Consider the following 15,908-nt stretch of genomic DNA (forward strand, 5'->3'; position numbering starts at 1 on the left):
TAAAACAGGAGTGAACAGCCACATTAAGAGTTTGTTTTGGCAAGGAGAATGTTTTCGCACATCTCCCGACCAGCTTTGATGAGAAACTCTTTCTCTTAGTTTGCACTGAGAAACTCCACTGTTCATTTATTACAGCAGCCTCAGCCCGTAGAGCTCAGGTTCCAACCACAGCTGCAACTACCTGTCTATCATGCTTTGTCTCGTCGCTCTGATTGGCCCATACTGAATGTGATAGCTTATGATTAAGCTGATAGGGCTATCAAACAGCAAGGCTACTGCATAAGCTTTATCGTTTATTATGCCAGTTGATAATCAGTATTTCTTACACAAAGACAATGCATGGGTAGGCCAGCCAGGTATATTTACAGCCACTTAAGTGTATTTTCTTTTTTAATTCGAATCACCATCTGTACATACAAGAGAGACAGTTACTGCTGTCTCCATCCAATAAAACACTGATTGAGGAATGAGGTCACACATTAAAATTAAGCTTTGTAGGCTGTTGTTTTCACATTTTTCTGCAGCCTCTTGTTGCTGATATTATTCAGTGAAAAACATAAATGTCCAAGACTTTGTATTACGACAAAATACCTTTAAACACTCCATGAATGGGTGCCTTTTTAGCTCAGTTGGTAGAGCAGGTTTCAATGCCTGTATATACTGAAGCTAGAGTCCTTGATGCGCTGGTCGCAGGCTCAGATCCTGATCCTGATCCTCCCACTCTCTTTCCCCATATCTGCAAAGGCAAAAGCCGAAAATGAATCATAAAAACAATCAATGACCCTTACGTGAGTGTTGCTGATGTGTCACATCCCTTATAGAGTTTTATCTTAATGTAAGCACAATACCATAAACACTTCAAGCATGTTAGGCCTCAGAGAGACAAAGCAAGGCCCTGGACTGTTAGTCTTGTTAGCTATTATTCATTTACCAGTGATGTCCCACATCAAGAATGTGTCCCAGACAAGCAGTCTGCCATGGTTGGATATGTTTACTCTCAGAGGCTGTGCAGTACAACCACAGCCTCACACTGTGCATCCATGAGCAGCTCCACAGGACCAGTCTGGGGTTTCTATCACTGCTGCTTGGGTACTGAAGGATGGTCAACTTTCTTTTACATGCAGTCAGACCAAAAATATCACTATCACACCACACCTCACTTACATCTATAGAAAACCACAAATTAGGGAATAAGATCCTAAAATATACATTGAAAAAACAAGCTCATACTATTTATAACTGAGGACATTTTAAGTTCAAGCTATACTTTATTTTATTTAACTCACTTCAGACTGAAGCTGGGCAATTCATCTTGTTTAGAAATATATTCCCAAATGAGATATAGAGTGAGACAATATTGTTTAGTATTGTCTTTTATATTGTTTAAATGACTGTAGCAAATGTTGATGCTGATTTGAAGAAAAAAACGCCAGGCCTAAGACTTCGTAAAAAGAATGTACATATTAAGAACCACTAACAGTATACTTATTGATCACAAGATAATCTATTTAAAATGTTCAGTCTAAATGAGGAATTATCATTTTGTTTATTCTGTTATTAAAGAGACAGTTATGATATTAGTAAAAATCAGATGATGGCACCTGTTAGATAGTTCAATCAAAAATAGAGGTCTTAAACACCCAGTATATTACTTATAGTTGTTGCTGCCAAGGGTGGAACAGTTCCTAGGTTTAGGGGGCAATTACTACTTTTTTACATGGGGACAGGTAGGTGTGGATGCCCTTTTCCCTTACTAAATGAAATTATTAAAAACAGTAGTTTGTATTTACTTGGGTTATTTGTGTCTAATGTTAAAATGTGTTTAAGAATCTGAAACATTGAGGTGGGACAAATATGCAAAAAATTAGGAAATCAGGAATGGGAGAAATACTTTTACACAGCACTGTTTTGTAGCCATTTAACTTGAAAGTATTAAAATATGACTTTCAGCCCAGCCCTAGGTCGGACTTTTGTTCAGGTATGTTCTTTGACATAAGTGGCATCTATTTGTCCAGAAAATGTCTGAAAGGAGCCCACAGTAGCCAAGGCTCTCATCCTGGACTTCACCTGTGGGAATACACGACCTCAACGCTCAGACATCAGCCTCACAGAGGACATGGAAACACCAGCACTCACATTCACAACAAACTCCCCTGGTGTTTCCATTTTTACATATGTTCTTAACACGTCTCATGGACAAAAATCAAAACTCTGACCGTGTAGGTTACAGCACAGAGGAATGAGAATGTCTTTTGAGCTGAAAAACCCTCAAAGTGCCTCTTGAGAGGAAGAATCAAGTCGTAGTTATTTTTTAATTAGCAAACTAAGGTGAAGCAGTGGAGAGTTAATTACTCAATTACTGCCTACAAGTTAATTTTTAACCATCTGAAATGAAGTCAGTCATTATTTAGGCGATTGCTTGATAATTAAGAGTCTAATCTAAATTAATTGTTGGGAGGTTTTTGATCCTGCAGTGCGCTCTGTGCAGCCTAAAACCAGGAAAGAATACGATTCCAATTAAAAGTGACGGATTTAATGTATTGATGTTTTGTTTTTTCCTACAAATCTTTTCCAACACATAATGAACACTTTGATAATTTAGAAAAGGAGAGAACCCATTTCCAGGCGAGTGCGTTTTAGCTCCTTCTCTCCACGCAATTAAACTTTCCCTCCATCTAATTATGAGCATAATTGTGCCTCTGACAGAATGTTGGGAGGGAATGCAAATTGTGATTTATTTAAGTTATTTCCTTTTATTCACCTTTTGTTTGATATGATGCTTTTAAAGTCAAGTTGAGTTTTTATGTTTCAAAAAGTGAGTGGAACAAAAGCCAAACTTCCTTAGGAGCAATAATTCCATTTCAATTAAAAATGACTTATCACCTTTTCCTAAAACGTGCCTAATATGCCAAAAAATTTCAACGCCTGAATGAGTCCAAAATGCCATTTTAATTGTTATCAGTGAGTTGGATCTTCCCCTCTCTCTCTCCCTCTTTCTTCTGCCCACCCCCTCCCCTTTCTTCCTTGGCTGTCTGGGCACAAGCCGCACGGAAATAGACCTAATTAACCCCCCTACCCCTCAGGGAAATCCGCTATGCAAATTAACATTTTCTAAATAAAGTAATGATATAATTTGAGGAGTGGTGATGCCAATTTTTCACACACTGGCTCCAAAGTATTTGCATATACACTTTAGCTGGCCAATCAATACATTCCTTTTATTCATGCTGATCATCTGGAGCATATGGGGGAGGGGAGACGGGTGTTAAAACAAACGCTCAGATCTGATGGGCAGAGAGGAAGAATGGATCAGCCCATTCGGCCACTGGCTGGCTACTGGAGCCCAACAAAACCATCTGCTTGGAGTGAAACGATGGAGGAAGGAAGGAGGAGAAAGTCACCTCCCTCCCCCCGAAGAGCTTAGCTTAAAGCCGCTCTGTAAACGAGAAAAGATGTTTTAATTAGGAAGCAGGTTCACGCGCATCTCATTTAAATCACTTTAATGAAACGTTCAGTCAGAGCGGCCTGTGTGCACTGAAAGAAAAGAACAAAGGTGCTCTCTTTGGTTCATGTTTTGTTTTCCCAGCTCAGCAGGGTCCTTATGTCCCCTCACCCTTACAGTTTCACTTTACAGTACAAGCACCATTTCCTTAAGTATTTAAATGCATCAATTTAATGCTAATAGTGTTGTTTTTATTGCCTTTTAAGGTTCCAATTTTGTCTGAGTAGACCCAGCTAAAAATATACAAAGGCGTTTGTCCTGGGCTCAATAAATGTTTAGTAAATTTACCTTTTGGATTGGAGTACTTTTAATCATTAAAGACAGAAAAAGTCAAGGCATTTACATTTTAATAAATCACAATTATTATCATCATCATCTGTCCACGTAGACTGTAAAAATACCCTATGTATTCTGGCAGAAAGAAACATGTCAGAGAATTTAATCTATTTGGAACATCAAATTTAAACAAACAAAGGTAGACTAATGTGACTGTGTGAATAAATCCATTTGTACTCACTTACAATCATTTTCACTTAATTTAATACCCTGACTGTGTGTGTACTAAAATAACATATGATTACTGGGATCTAAAATATCACTGTTTTCAGTGTTGTCACAGTATTGTTAGAACTTGCAGAATTTTTTCAAAAACTGCTAATAGTTCAAATAAAATATTATCAAGTTTTATATCTAAAAAACCCTGAAAAAATAAAAGCAATATGCTCTTTTGTTTGTATAAACATTATAACTTTAACCTGATGAGCATTCACTGTTGCATTACCATTGTTCTTTGTTAATAAGGTTGTAAAAATATTCATTCTAATACTATTTTTAAGGGATTTAAAGGAGTGTTTAAAGGAGTTATTGTCATTCTAGTCTGCATCTACATGCAAAAAGAACAAAATTGGTCACTGAGGTCCCAGCAAAAGCCAATAACCAAAGAAATAAACAAGCAATAAATAAACAACTTAAACCTAACCTATTTTTTGCTTTAGACAACGCAATATCCATTATTATTCTTAGTTTAGAAGGATGTAGATGTACCAAAGTAACCACTGAATAAACAGAGGTACAAGTCTTATTTTCAAAGCTCCTTATCAAACGGAGTCCTTATCAATTCTGCTATTGATACTTTTCTATTGTTGATGGAAAGACAAAACAGCAATACATTTTTTTTAACAGAAGTGGTATAATCTGAGTAGAGCTTGAGTTAAAAAGTTAAAAAGTTCATGAGTTCATTTGATTGATCTATGTCATACTGCTGAAAAAAACAAGAAAATTTCCCGTCCTCTCAGCTGCAGTGAAATTATATTTAATATCGTCAGTTGTTCGAGCTTACCCTGAACACATCATAATACAACCCTCTTTTCAGCTAGTTATGTGAGCTAAGAACGATCCTGCCAGTGAGTGCATGCTGCTCCCACTGTAACAGTTTGTTTTCAAGCTGAAGGTAGACTACCTGCTGTTGTGCAGACTAGAAAGCAGAGGAGAGAGACTGTCATGCCTCCTGATCCTGAATAGAGATGAGAAGCAATCAGATTTTATTGACATTGCTGTCATTATTGATTTTTTTATCAGTTCAATTCTTTATTAATTTCCTTATCCATTCCTTCCTGCAAAATTTCTTTTTGGAAAAAGAAGGCAATATTGTTTTTCACTGTTAACAACTCACATTTTATTGAGACTTTTTCTCTCTGAAAACTGAACAAAATGCCAGTTCTCATGCCTTGCATGAAACCACTGTTCAACAGACACGTTGTGCTGAGGCCACACTTTGGACCGCTTTAGCCTGTTTGTGGCTGTCTACCATGTTTACGTCTTCAACTTCTCCATTCTTTGCTTGCCTTGCTGACTGCCTCTTGCAAGACTGGCTTTTTCAAGGCACATGGAAGTAAGGCATTGATAAGGGAGTCGTTAAGATTAAATGTCAATTATTTTGATGTACTGAACCAGTTCGTTCTCAACTAGAACCAGTTCTCGTTTCCCATCCCAATTCCTGAATGTTGTCCTCCAGTTCAGCCTGTGTGCTTTATCCCATTCACCTCAGCAAATAATCTCTTGTAGCATGCTGTTCAAAAATTATTTACCAAGATATCAAAGCGTGGTCATCACTGATTGTTTTAATGATATTTATAATATGAACAGTATAATACAGTATGATAACTGTAGAGAAATGTTATCAAGGTCATCTTTACTACTGTTCCATCCCTGAGTATTTTATATGCTGCTTATAATGTGATCCAAAGAGTTTCCACTGAAATTGCTACTTTATGTAACATGAGCGCCTCCTGCTGGAGGCCCTACAGGCTTGACTTGGGCAGCCTGTGTTCTGTTGCCAGTCTCCACTATGCTGTCCCTGATTTGTATAAGTTTCTGCTAGAATACTTTGAATCAAGTTCATTTTTTTAGTAAAAGTAGAGTTTTTCTACAGCACATTTTTGTAATGAAAATCTTTAAAATCAATGTCAGATAATTCAGTGATGACACTGATTTGTTATTGAGCAATTCAGACTCACCATGTTGATGCTTTGCTAGCTAAAATCCTAGCTTCACTGCTGATCTCCATGGTGTAGCTTGTTAACCAACACCTTTCTATATGATGTTTTAGCATTTTTGGAGTTTATTACTACAAGAGACTTCACATGCTTCTGTTGTTCTCGTGACCATTTATCATTGTTATTACTATGTTTTTTCTGGTCTGCAATATGCTGTCCCAGTGTATTTTTTGGATTTTACCACTACTACAATGGCCATGAAAGACCCAAAACTGCTCTGCTGTCATCAGAATAAATGACATGCTGGTGCCAAAAGTGAAAATAAAGGCCTGATTCATCAGACATTGCAAGAGAGTACACAACAGCTATTATAGTATGTCTGGGCTAAACTGCCTACCAATAGTTTTAGTTCTTTTACCTATACATTCTGACACTTAACTGTAAAGGCTGTTTTTTCTCTGCCTGCATCCTGGGTTGGGAGCTGTGTAATCACAGTTTAAACATAATTTTATGAGCTGTTCAGTGTTCACGTTACAGAGTTTTCATACTTATTTGGACCAATCTTCATAAACTGCTGATTCCATTAAAACGCTGACATGCATTCGTAGATGTTTTAAAGCAAATATGAAGTTTTATTACAAATAAAAGGACAAAGATAGGAGAGTTTTCAGTATGTGCACAATGCTCTTCAAATAAGGGAAGCATCACTGTAAAACAGATGAAGCTACTTGTAAGTGAAGTGTAGAAGTGATTTTGGATAACACAACACATTACACCTGATCTAACTCTACGCCCATAGCTGCCAGTGCAATATAGAGCTGATCTAAAAGGATTATTGTTTTTTACACTGCACTACATGATCTACTCATTATGACTTGGTCACCTACCAGTATTTTCAAGGCTTCAGTTTTAAGAACTATAACACAACCAGGGACCTTTAAGTCAATCACTTTTTCAGCCAAATAACTAAGTATTAAAGTAAGTTTGGGGGGCAGGTGGCCTGGTGGTTGGGGGCGGTCCCCGTGTGCGTGGGCGGCCCGGGTTTGGGTCCGGCCTGGGGCCCTTTACCGCGTGTCTCACACCCGCTCTTGACCCTGTTTCTGGCTCTGTCCGCTGTCCTCCTCTATCTGGTGGAGGTGCAGAAATGCCCAAAAATAAATCTTAAGTAAGTTTTCACATTTCATTGGAAGTCGGTTCCTATGAGGACTATTTTGTTTCAGTTTATTTTGTTTTTTTATACCTTTATTGTAGGTAAGACGGTGGAAAGGGTTGGAAACAGGGGATAGTAGTGTGGGGAATGGCATACAGAAGAGGAGCCACAGGTCACGTTTGAAACCGGGACACCCACATCAAGGACAACAACCCGTGAACATGAACTGCACAAGGTGCCACTTTTTAACTGCTCTCCCTCCATGTCATGTCATAACCGTGCATTTAAATAAAATGAAGTACACAGTTTAGTAAATAAACTGGGTGGAGCGCTGGTTTCACGGACAACACTCCTCAGTAGGAAAATGGTTGACTTGCGGACTGTGAGTCCATCTCATCCCTGCAGGTTGAGAGCTCAGTGAGTCGATGCACAAACTTACTTACTCCTTACTGGAGTAAAAAGAGTGCCACAGCAGAGCAGAAATTGCACATTGCGGACTTCGGGAGATTTCTAAAACTGTGGCTCAGTAGCTACAGATTGTCGTCTCACAATCAGAAGGTTGTGGGTTCAATGCCCAGCTCCTGCAGTAGGGCTGGCCAATTGAAAATTTGATTCAATCGCAATATGGCCTGCTGCAATTTTCAAATGGCAAAAGGTGCAACATTTCTGTACCCTGAGTAAGTAGAAAAGGGAAGAGACATCAGAGGACATGGAGGGTATTGGTGTTGAATCAGCTGAGGGAGAGGACAGGGAAATATTTGTGCTTATACAGCCACTGCACCTACAATATTCTCATCTGTCAGCAAGTAGATACAACAAATTTGTAGTTGCAATTTGCCTGTAGACATTACTCAGACACGTGCTACCAAGTGAACCAGTTGGAGGGCTTGTGGTCTGCATCATTTCACAGTGTATCAGGTTACATGCATAGGCCTTTGAGTAGGTTCAGGGCTATGAGAACCTGCTGCGTATGCTGCAGCATACAGTGGATGCAGAAGTAGAAATCAGGCTTTCTTTACAGAAGGAAATCACCATGATATCTATCTTTTATAGCTGTTCAGCTACAAATATGTGATTTCGTTCCGTATTATCCAGCCCTAGATACAGCATTTTAAAAATGTAGTAAAGTGTCAAAGTGGAAGTTCTTTGGTGAAGCTGAAACATTCACTCACATGCAGTCTAATTAAACACAATTCAATTTGTTATGTAACTGCTCAATATATAGGTTAGAGAGAATGGCACAGACTTAATTACATAATGAAATGAAGAAAAATAATTGTGGAACACACTTAAGCTATAACCTGCTCATCAATATCATGGTCATGAGGTTATTAGAAGCATCAACATTATCCTGGTATAGAAGCTCCTTCTCTTTAACCCTATAATTATATCTTTGTTCTCTTTATTAGTCAAACAGTCACTCCCAGAGTCATTTTTCTTATAGCCTTTTTTCTGTGCCATCCTGACAGCATGCAGCTGATGGCACACAGCCAAAGTGACAGGACAGTTTAAGCAATTAACGTTCAAAGATATCAGCCAGTGAGTGAAATAATTTCTGATAAACTGCCAGTCCACCAAGCACAGCCTGATGATACCCTGCGGAATATCCCATCTCGACATATGCCTAATTGTTTACTACTGCTTGTTTACATAAATACAAAATGTTGCAGTGGAGGGAGGAGGGGGAGAGAGTGGGGGAGAGAGAGGGGGAGAGAGAGTCAGTACACTAGAAGACAGAGCTGGAGAATTAATAACAATTTGTGGCAGATAATTACTTATCAATTAAAGCTGTTATCCTGCCTAATTAGGCAACGTTCATTAAATTCAGCCAATTTAAACCTTAATCAAAGTTAGCAGGGCCTGACAGCAGAGAGAGAGGATCAGTGAGAGAGCGCCCCACAGTGGAGAGGAAGAAAGGAGTTCCCCAACACTGTGTGAGATTGATGTTTTGTTTGTTTTTAAATTTCATATTGTATTAGCATTATTTTATTCTTAAATCTTAAATTTTGTTTATGCCAACAATATGGTTTTTGTTGGCATTATTAGTTTGAATCATTTTTGTTGTTGTTAAGCAGTAGTAGTAGTAACACGTTCTAAAAGCAATAAGATCCTTTAGAAAAGTAATATTAAAGAAGTAACACAATATTTAGCCTTTCTAAATTTGATAAAAATGATAAATGTATTGCATGTGTGTACAAATGTGATTATAATTATAACTGCGTAAGCTGCAAAATGAAAACTATTTTGTTCATTAATATCAGCATAAAATAAAGAGAGGTTCAAGGTGAAAGCAGATGGAGTTAATATTCATCCCAAAAGTAAAACATTCACAATATATGTTATCAAGGGCCATGGGGTAAATAAGTCTGTAAAAAAGGGGCACTTAAGCAACATATCAGCCAATATGATGTGGTTTTAGGTAATTTATTGGTATCAAATCACCTGATCTGTCTCTATCTGTTTTAAAGAAGGTGACATTTAAGTCTCAGGACATCATACAGTGTCCTGAGCATCCTCTTCATGCTGAATTTGAGCTTTCGCCCTCTGGCACAAGATTCAGATTACCAAAGGCCAAATCCAACAGGATGACGAATTCTTTTATCACTCAAGCCCTTTAAAAAACTTTTTTTTATTTTAAGCACTTTACTCTTACTCCAGATGTCTGAGATGTCTTTTGAGGACAGGTTTTCCTTCAGTTGCCCTCTAATGTATTTAGGAATTTATGAATTTCAGTGTTGTGTCTAAGGTTGTGTTCTCAGCATTTCATTTTCTTACTTGGCTGCAAATCAAATGTCCCTCAGGGGATAGTAAAATTAAATCTGAAGGTTTAAATATAGATATCATTTTAAGGTAAGTAATTCTCCCGACAAAGCTAAAAAGGTTAAGATATCAATGATATATACGGGTTCAGCTATAAACATATTTTTTTAGTGATCTATTCCTTGAAAATCAAAACTTTCCAATATTGGAGAGTGGTCTTGTAGCTGTTTTAAGGTTTCCCTTTCATCCAGATCAGGAGTTCATAATGGTGTCAGGAAACACTCACCAAAAAACAATTTCTGAACAATGAGCCTGGGGCTATTTGGGGCCCCTCGGGGTCTGGGGCCCCGGGGCAGTTGTCCTCTTTGTCTGGTGAATTGTCTGATAAACCGGCTTTGAGTGTGAGTTACACTGGAGTACCTTTTAGATCACACTTCATTAATAATGATGACTTCTAAGACTGTAATCAGTATAACAGGAACTTGTCTTTTTTTCTACAGTGTACGCAACAAAAACTCAAGAAGCCATCCTGCATTCAAAAATCTACTTAGGTACTAAAAATTCCATTTGCAGAATGCACTGAGAGTAAATAAAGAACAGTGATCATTAATGTTGGTTCTTTTTCAAGCACAGAATTACAAATACTGTAAATACCATTACAGAGGTGTAAATCTAAAAGCATTACATGCTTGTTTGTTATTTATTTATCGTTTTTTTTTATTCTCACTTCGGTATCAAACTGCTTAAAAGGTCAAAAAAGGGCATGTTTGCTCTGTTTCGCTTTCCTACTTTCAAACGGTAATTAGGAACAGCTTGTTTTTAGATTTCTCATTTCAAAATGAAATCAATTGATACTGATCATCTTTATTTTTGCGGCCCATTTTGAATGTAAATTAATGAATAAAAACCTCAGTCTCTGAAGTAGGAAATGATGCATGTCAAAAATGATAATCATGATAATTTTAACTGATATAGATATTACGATTATCAAACATGATCAATAACTGATTTTACAGCATTTACATCAAATCCTATTTTTTGTATTTTTACAGACAGAACACTTTGGAAAACAAGCAATCATAAATATGTGAAGATATCAACATTAATATAAAATTGTTTTATGAATAAAGGAAAAAAATCAACCATATTTTGAAATATTGGTGTTGTATACTCAATGCAAAAAAAAAACATGAAGACACATTGAAACGTTAGGTGCACATGACAAAACCCATGAACATAAAAGCACACAGCACGGATCCCATTAATTATTTAATCTTGCTTATCTTGTTATTTTCTAAATATTTTCTTTAAACCCTGTGGAGGCAAATATAATGTAGGCTAGCTAAAAATGGAAATACCCAGCTACAAGATTTCAATCTCATCCTTTACCAAAGAACATGGGTGAGAAGTTGCTCTCTACTAGGGCTGGGCAGTGTGGATCAAAATGCATCTTCATATTTCATAGTTGAGTTGCCTTGCAAGAAATAAATCTTGTTTTTTGCTGAAAAGAAATTTTAAAATCCACATGGGTCAAATGTCATATAGGCATTTTTATTAAGAGGCAGTTTTACAATGTCAGCGTTTATATGAACAATGGCATGAAAATACTAAGAAAACTACAATTCTAAAATATTTTCAAGGAATAAAATAAACAAAACTGTAATAAATTAAACCAGAGAAATAGACTAAACCATTCAAAATGATTTTCCTGGGTTCAGTGAGCATATTACTTATAGTTGTTCTGACTCTAAACTATCCTTTTAACTGAGCTTTAGGCCTGGCATCTATTTTTTTCCTATCATCATAAACTATATCAGTATAAGCAATATTGTCATTCCCTTTATCTCATTTGAAAGTATCTTAAAAAAAACTTGTTGTATTTCCCAGCCCTACTTTCTGCCTTTATTATTTCTTTTACATTCAATAATTACATAAATCTGCCCTCAGGCACACAATAGCTGGAGGTTTAACACCCTCCTTCACCCTCTGGCCTGTCAGCTGCTTTTAAAGCCTTCACTTCCAAGAACTGTTGTGGCCAATTGACAACAAAGCACGCGCTTCTCAGGGCGCCTCCTCGGCACGAGGAATGAGTTAATTAATATTGGCTCTTGTTTGGTCGAGTTAATGAATGAGTGAATTATGCACCTCTGGGACACCGCCTCCCCGATCGCTTTAAATTATCCCCCACACCCCTCTGCTGACATTGTCCTCCAATTTCCCCACTCTGATCCTGCACTGATGGGGTCCCTGTCACCGGCCACACCACAGCACACAGACACTCATAGAGGGGGCTACCCCTGCCGTCTCCATCTGTCTGTCTTTGTCCTGCTCGGGTGTATTTTACTTCTTTGTCTCTGCGCATTTATTGACGCCTTTTTTTTTTTTTTTTTTTTAATTCAACGCTTCTGTTCGACCTCGGCCCGTCGGCTCAGGGTGGCAAATAACTTCCATCCCATTAACTCGTTTGAGAGGGGAGGCTAGTCAAACAAAGCTGGGCTGCAATCTGATCCGCTCTCTCTCTGTCTTTTAAATACACACTCACACAAACGTACACTTACACACTTAGTCCTGTTGGTCAGAGAGGAGAGAGAAAAAAAAGATCCATATTATTTGCATTAAAAGCCTCGCACCGTGAAATTCATTTATAATTACAAGGCGGGGTGCTGTGTGTGTTATGCAGATCAGGGACATGTGTGTGTGGTGATTGGTGCGGATTGGTTATTTTGTGATATGCTAACATGGAATGTATGGTGACAGATTGCAATTATCCCGTTATTGTAATTGTCAAAGTCAATTCAGTGCAGGCTGAATGAAAGCACACTGCATTTACACAAGACTTGGATGTTTTTTAAGCATCAGCTTTGACAAAAGCACTGCTGTTAGGCCATCACTTCACATAAAACGATGACACTGTTACCAAATTAGGCCTCACAATGGTGACTTTTGTTTCTAATAATGTAACCCATTATTTTTTTTACTTTTATAAGAACATGTAGGGATAAATTATTTGCATCTGGTTAAATTACTCAAGTTTTGGGGAGAGGAGATTTCAGGAAGGATGTTCCAGAGAATGCTGTAAGTCTGCAGTATTTTAACAACATGAATATGTCTTACATTTCTGGCAAGTTTCATAAAAAAAGATGGAAGGGAACCTCAAGCCTCTCCCACATATTGGTCTGTCCCTATCAAAAGACTCACAGTTTCCCCATAAAATACATTTTTGATACTATATCAGTCAAAGTATGGTCCTGCTGAGCATCTGTAGTCTACATGAACGGTGAGTAGTTCATTGTTAAACTGCTCTTTTATATCTGCTTCACTTACAGGCTGCAGTGCTCATCCTCATGGATCTCCACCGCCCCCTTGTGGTCCACAAGCCCCAGGACAGGTCTGTCACCAATCTGCACAAACAGCACGCACATAATCAATAATTCTGTCTTAAAAGCAGACGTTAAATTACACATTTTCATATGTAACAACAGCTGGTGCATTTTGATGCACATTTGGTTGTTTAATGATGAAAAACTAGGAAGTCTATCATATTATATCCATGTTTCCAAAGTCACTTTTATTATTATTGAAATGTGCGAAAATAAGAGAACCATTTAACAATCCATCAAACTGATTAAATCAACTGAAACTTTTTCTCATCCAGCAACCTAAACACCATGCAGTGCAGAGTATAACCACATTTTTACTGTTTCAGTTGCTGCTTTTGAAAAAGCCCCCTAAAAGATAGAGCCTCAAGAGTATAGGCTAATGGATAATAACAATATATAAGCAGCAGGTCTTTGCAGTGCTCCTAACTCACTTAAAGAGCAATGAGGAAGTGATGTAAATTTGGTTTCACACAAAATTATAAAGTCAAAGGTGTTAGCAAAAGACGTATCCCCTACCATGATAAGTTGCTTAATAATTCATCTCTACACTGGCACCAGCCCTTTGGGAGCAGAGATTTCAGGAGAAGCAGTACACTCTAAATATAAATGACTTCAAACTTCCGATTTATTTGAATAAAAATTTCCTCTTAAAGATATTCATATTTCGATGCACCTTCTTGTTCATCTATTTCTTTTTTTGTTTGTTTATTGTCTTATCTTTGTTATCTCTGCTGATATGATCTCACCATACCTGTTATATTTAAGGCTGTCAAGATTAAACACATTAATTATGATTGAACTAAGACGCACAATTAGTGCATTATTTTTTTCTTAACTGTGATAAAAGCATGCATTTTGTTCCTTCAGTACTCTTTAGTAAAGCCACTTCAACATGTCCCTGCAGCCACAGTGGTGTAAAAGAAGTCCACTACTACTTTTAAAGTCTTAATGTCTCATTTCACGTACAGAGAGCTCAGAGGGCAAGTTAAAACATCTGTACCTAGAGTTATCAGACATTAACTGTTTTACTGTCCCCTTATTTCCTTTTCAATCCATAACAAGTCCTTTTTTCATGGTCATGTAATAATATTCAATCCATATATGAAGGAGGTTTGTATTCAAACAGGAAGTCAATTAACTTTGGTTTAAGACAACAGAAAAATCCAAACTGGGCTAGAAACCATTGTAAATGTAAAAAGCTGAAACTTGACAACGCAATTAAAGAATGTGATTAACTACAGATTCACGGAAATATTGACTAACAAAATTCAGAGATAAATTGCGATTACATTTTGGCAACTGTAGTTATTAAAATCAATGACTTCCAACTTCCAGTAGGTTTGAATGAAAGGCTTCCTCATTCAGAGGTAGGGGTGAAGAAAAGCAGGAAGAGCAGAGGGGCAAGAGAAACAACAAAACACTAAACAAAAGACAAGTTTATGCTAGTTGTGGCCATTAACTTATCTCTTATTTTAAAGGAAATAGCTATTTTTTTGTTTGTATCCAAACAGGAAGTTTATTACCCCTAGTTCAAGACAGTAGAAACATCTAAAATGACACCAAAGGAAGTGATTTATCTCACAACCGCAGAAGTATCAACTACAGAAGTTCAGAGATTAACTGCAATTGAATTCTTTAATCTTTGGACAACCTTTTTTATATCATGTCTGTTATATTTTTTAATTGAGGGTTTTCTATTTTTAAAAATGTATTTTATTGATTCACCACATCAATGACCTTTTGCTATATTTTATCAACTGTGTGTTCAGATTGTGTTTGCCTTTTAATTGCAACTTTCTCGACCTTCCTCAGTTTGGCCTGATAGTTTTAGTTTATCTTATTGTTCTTTTCTGCCTTGTCTATAAAATCACTTTGTAAACTAAGTAGGTGCCATTTAAATAAAGTTAGTATTGCATGGCGAATGCTTCTCAAATCAAGTAAACCCACTCATTACCATACCAATGATAAAAAAAAATAAGCAATGATAATTATTTTTGTGTTATAATTATGCCATTAAATTGGCTGTTTAGGATATGCTATTTAAAAATGGAAATTTCGAGAAAGGACTTAACCTTTATCTCCAGAGAGAAGCTAGCTTAAGAAGCAGCTAGCTTACTTACCAAGTAGAGCCAAGCCGCTCAATGTCCCACTACGCTACTACTCTCATTATATACAACGCCAAAGACAGTAGTTAGCTTAGCGTAAAGAATGAAAAATGTTTCTCTGACTGTACTTCTAAGAGAGCACACTGTTACTACTCGTCTGAAAAGCTTTTGCGTTTAAATATACATTTCTTGAAACGCTGCCTCACATTTTCAGCTAGGCAGACAACCGTTAGCTCTGAGCTGTCGCCTGGCAACCAACGGACACCGGGGTTGTAAGTGCGCCGAAAAAGGTTAATTACTAGCGTAAAAATGTTTTGTTGTCTTTTTCGTGCTATCTTTTTTCTGACGCCTCGCTATTCGACTGCTTGCTATCCACCTAAAATAACTAACTAAATTTTTTAAACAAGTCCTTTTATTTATGTTCCTACAGTTTAATTAAGAGACATTTGTATTTTTTTTCAACGTTTTTTAACGTACAATGTTTTTTAATGATGGCTTTAGAGAATGAAAGAGTTT

The 15,908-nt window shown here is 37.1% G+C and overlaps 1 long non-coding RNA gene across 1 annotated transcript; it reads right to left on the reverse strand.

Moving 5' to 3' along the window:
* Positions 1-306: 306 nt before the first annotated feature.
* On the reverse strand, positions 307-15,842 carry LOC121509087. Its single transcript, XR_005991844.1, has 3 exons — positions 15,408-15,842; positions 13,232-13,308; positions 307-736 (listed from the first exon to the last, which is right to left on the reverse strand). It is a non-coding gene; the product is annotated as an uncharacterized LOC121509087 (long non-coding RNA).
* Positions 15,843-15,908: the final 66 nt, after the last annotated feature.

This window comes from Cheilinus undulatus, linkage group 4 (genome assembly GCF_018320785.1).
Source record: "Cheilinus undulatus linkage group 4, ASM1832078v1, whole genome shotgun sequence".
Lineage (NCBI taxonomy): Eukaryota > Metazoa > Chordata > Actinopteri > Labriformes > Labridae > Cheilinus > Cheilinus undulatus.